At 35.2% G+C, this 3,924-nt stretch overlaps 1 protein-coding gene across 1 annotated transcript in view; it reads right to left on the bottom strand.

The window, feature by feature from the left end:
* Nucleotides 1-2,763, bottom strand: part of LOC103156087 (STIP1 homology and U box-containing protein 1-like) — a 22,707-nt gene extending 19,944 nt beyond the window's left edge. Inside the window, exons 1-2 of the mRNA XM_016664052.1 lie at nucleotides 2,684-2,763; nucleotides 2,346-2,496 (exon numbers count right to left, since the gene is read on the bottom strand). The gene's annotated coding sequence lies outside the window, so the exon portion shown is untranslated. The remainder of the gene's footprint in view (nucleotides 1-2,345; nucleotides 2,497-2,683) is intronic.
* Between the last annotated feature and the right edge of the window lie 1,161 nt (nucleotides 2,764-3,924).

Genomic DNA, 3,924 nt, shown 5'->3' with positions numbered 1-3,924 from the left:
GATTCAACACCAAAAAGCTCAAACATTTCCCACACAAAGAACAAAACATTCAGTCCGTTACAGTTTTATGTTTTCAGGCTCGATGTTTATTTTGTGATTATTAATAAGTGATTGTTGTTGTAGATTAGCTGCCGCTGCTATTAGCTGAGCAAACACAGCGGTGGTTGATTAGCTAATTTAAACACCTGCTGAACTGATGATCTGTCAGAGTTGATGTTTAGTTTGCCTTTTTTTATAAGTAAACCGAAACACAAATTCTGCAGCCCTTCTACATGTTACACACATCATAGTCAAGCTAGCAAAACTGACCTGCTTCCCCCCCCCCCCTCACTTTTTTCTTAATTAGCACCGTTTCCTGACCTTGTCATCGAGTTGTTGTAATGTAACCAAGCACTGCGTCCATTTTTTTTTCAGGCGTACATTTAAGATTTAGTGCGTTATGTTGATAACAGCTCAAACCAATGCTAGTCATTGTTAGCAAGCAGCCTTTTGCCCTCCAGCAGGAAGTTGTGGGGCTGGATCTTGTGATGTCACACTCCAACGGGTCAATATAAATCATGCCGTGCTGCTTTCGGCCCAACTGTAATATAAAAACACCAAACAGCGCAGAGAGCTGAGTCGACCCGTTTTTACCTTAAAAAGCCTTTCCTGTTCATGTAAGCAGTGAAATCCCCGTTTTTTCCATGTTTCCCACTCTAACTGATAACCTGGAGATGTTTGGGGAAATTTCCATGAGGTTAGGTTCTACCTCATGGAAATGAGGTGCTGTGGGATTCTGGCATCTTTCTGGGGTTTGCAGGAACAAAATATCATTGCTGTACAATGACGGTGTTTATTTACGCCAGCTGTTTGAGGCGGGGAAAAAATGATCCAGTTGTTTTCTATGGTATACACTAAAGAAAACCCACAACCAATCACAGCCAGAAGACATTTTCTATGGAAAAAATGAGATAAACTCTGTTTAAAAGAGATGAAAACTGTTCACTATGAAGGAAACTGACCATGATTTTTACTGAACGCACTTCAAAATAAGCATTTGCACAAAATGTCTGCAAAAACTATAATTAAATGAATATATTAGAGTAAAAGCTGATTAAGAAGGTTTTTAAAATCATTTTTCTTTTGTTAAAACATATTTTGAATAAATATATCAAAGTGACAAAAGAAGCCAAAACACAGGAAGTTCCTGCATTCCAGCACAGCAGCTCCATTTTCAGCACAGCCTCCAAGTCCTAAAGGCACCCAGCTGTGACCTTTGACCCCAGCTGCCATAATTAGGTTATATTTGGTGCTGCTGACCACATAAAGGCTATTGATATTAAAACACACACATGATGAGTCTTTTTAAATGGAAATGTGTAACAAAGAGTCAGAGATGAAACTGATACATACACTGCAAAAACACAAAATCTAACCAATTTAGATTATAGTTCAAATATCACTTGACTAAACTAACTTAGAAATAAATTTTCAGCAACATATAGGAGCTTGATTTAAGCTCCTATATGTTGAGCTAGTAATTTTACAAATTACTAGCTCATCTCACTTAGAAAAAATATATAGTTGTTAGTGGAATACTTTGCTAATGGAACTAGCCCTTTTTCAAATCAATATTAAGGAATTATTTACTTAAATCAAGCTCCTATATGTTGCTGAAAAGTTTGTCTTATTTTAAGTGTACTAAAATATTAGCATTATAACCCAACCAAAAATATTTGGTAAGATTTAATGTGTTTTTTTTTATTTTTAATCTCTAATCCAAATTTGTGGGGACATTTACTGTATCTTTCTTTAGTATTCTTACATCTATAAGTAATTTTGTGGTAGAATCACTGAAAAAACAAAGAAAATATTACCAACTATTTTTGTCTAATCCTTTTTTTAATCAGTATTTGCACATTATTAACTTAAACTTTTCTTGCTGAAAAGTTACTTCTAAGTTTTGTATTATTTAAAATGCACTGAGATATTTGCACTGGAAACGTCTACTTAGTAAGATTTTGTGTTTTTGCAGTGCATCCTTTATCAGGCCTTGAACAATTGAAAAACACAAAAATATGACTAAGTACTGTATTTTAGTCAAGTTTCTAGTATTTGAAATAATACAAAACTAGTTGTAGTTTTTCATTAAGATACAGAAACTTATTTTAAGTCAATATTTCATTAATATTGGTGAACAAATATTAGTTCTGTTGCAAAAACCACTTGCTAAAAAGTTATTTTTAAGTTAGTTTAGTCTTATTTCAAGTGTACTAAGATGCCAAACTTGGTGAATTTGTATTTCTGCACTGTGAGAAAGTTGGGGCTATTACACTTGAGATGTTTCATGTGAAATGAACACAAACCTCTTTAAAAGTTGTTGCATCCCAGAGGAGACACTTCAAGGGGACGTGAAGTGATCTATTAGATGTTAGGAAAGCTCCAAGCCAGTTCCAGCTGTGTCCGCCATTTTCTCCCTCACTGTTTATCTGCGCCAGGCCTCCGCTTCCCACTGGGCTTCTGTCGCACACAAACACGCTACACGACGGAGAGGAGAAATTTACTGTTACACAAACAAACACAAGCCTCAATGGCCGTCCTAAGACAGCGTAATGGGAGCGCAGGTGTCGGTTTTCACATGCGGCTCTCATGGGGGCAGAAACATGGTAAACATTAGCGCCGTTCTCACAGCCTCCAGCCTCACCTGCAGGGAGAGGCGGGAACATGTCCGCGCCGTCGCTCTCACCGGAAGCAGCTCCGCTAGCACGATTTCTAGAAAATTAGGTCTGACGTTGGTGAACAATTGGGACAAACGGAATGTTACGGATAAAACCTTACAGCTGCTGATATGAACATGTCTCATTAGCCTCTGAATATTTAGCATGAAGCTAAATATTTAGCTAACAAGCAACGTGTGAAGCTAAATTGCGAGCTAAATATCTAGTTTAAAGCTAAACATTTAAGCTAAATACTTCACTAACTTGCTAAATAGCTAACTATTTAGCAAGTTAACTGTGATCTTGATAAATACTTAGCAAGCCAATTAGTTTGAAGCTAAATATTAAGTATTAAACTAATTATTTTGTTTAATGCTTAATAAAGCAGGAATTTAGCTAGTAAGCTAAATAATTAGATTGGAACAAAAATATTTAGCAAATATTAAGTTTGAATTTAGTCTAAAGCTAAATATTAAGCTTGAGGCTAAGTATTTATTTAGCAAACTAAATATTTAGTTTCAAATTAAATATTTATATTCAAACAAAAATAATAGGGTAGCAAGCTAAATATTTGATATGATCTTAGATATTTAAGTTCAAAATAAATATTTAGTTAGTAAGATTATTACTTAGCTTTAAAATAATTTAGATTCTAACTAAATATTTTAATAAGAAGCTAAATAGTTAGCTTAAACTATTTGGTAAATATTTAGCTTTTGAGCTAAATATTAAGTTTGAAACTGTGATCTTGATAAATTAACAATAACATTATGAAGACATGGCTTTGCCAAATGAATCTCCAAACAAGCTAAATAAAAATATTGCTGTTAATTTTTTGAAGCTAAATATTTAGGTAGCAAGCAAAATCAAAGTACTGCTGCAAATTCCTGAATGTGTCCTGCCTGGCAGGGTCTAAAATCTCTTTCATAAGCAGATAGATTATTATAAAACAAACAGCAGTGATTCCAGATCAACCAGATTAGCAGAAACTATGGGAACAAGGACATCTCAATTTCTCAGCTCAGGTCAGTCGGTTTTTCCATCAGGGCATTTCTGGCTGCTTGACGCTGCTGTGCTGAGGTTTTTCTGGATATTCTACTCCAGCCTTCCCTGCAGGCACCATGTAAAAGACTCAGAATCAGAATAGTTTGCTGACAGGAAAGTTCAGAAACAGTGTGTTTGGTTGTGTAACATTGAGAAAAGGTCAATAACAGGAGAATGTCGAGGT

This window comes from Poecilia formosa, unplaced genomic scaffold, assembly GCF_000485575.1.
Source record: "Poecilia formosa unplaced genomic scaffold, Poecilia_formosa-5.1.2 Scaffold463, whole genome shotgun sequence".
Lineage (NCBI taxonomy): Eukaryota > Metazoa > Chordata > Actinopteri > Cyprinodontiformes > Poeciliidae > Poecilia > Poecilia formosa.
The sequence above is the reverse complement of the archived record's forward strand: the minus strand, read 5'-3'. Positions and strand labels throughout refer to the sequence as shown.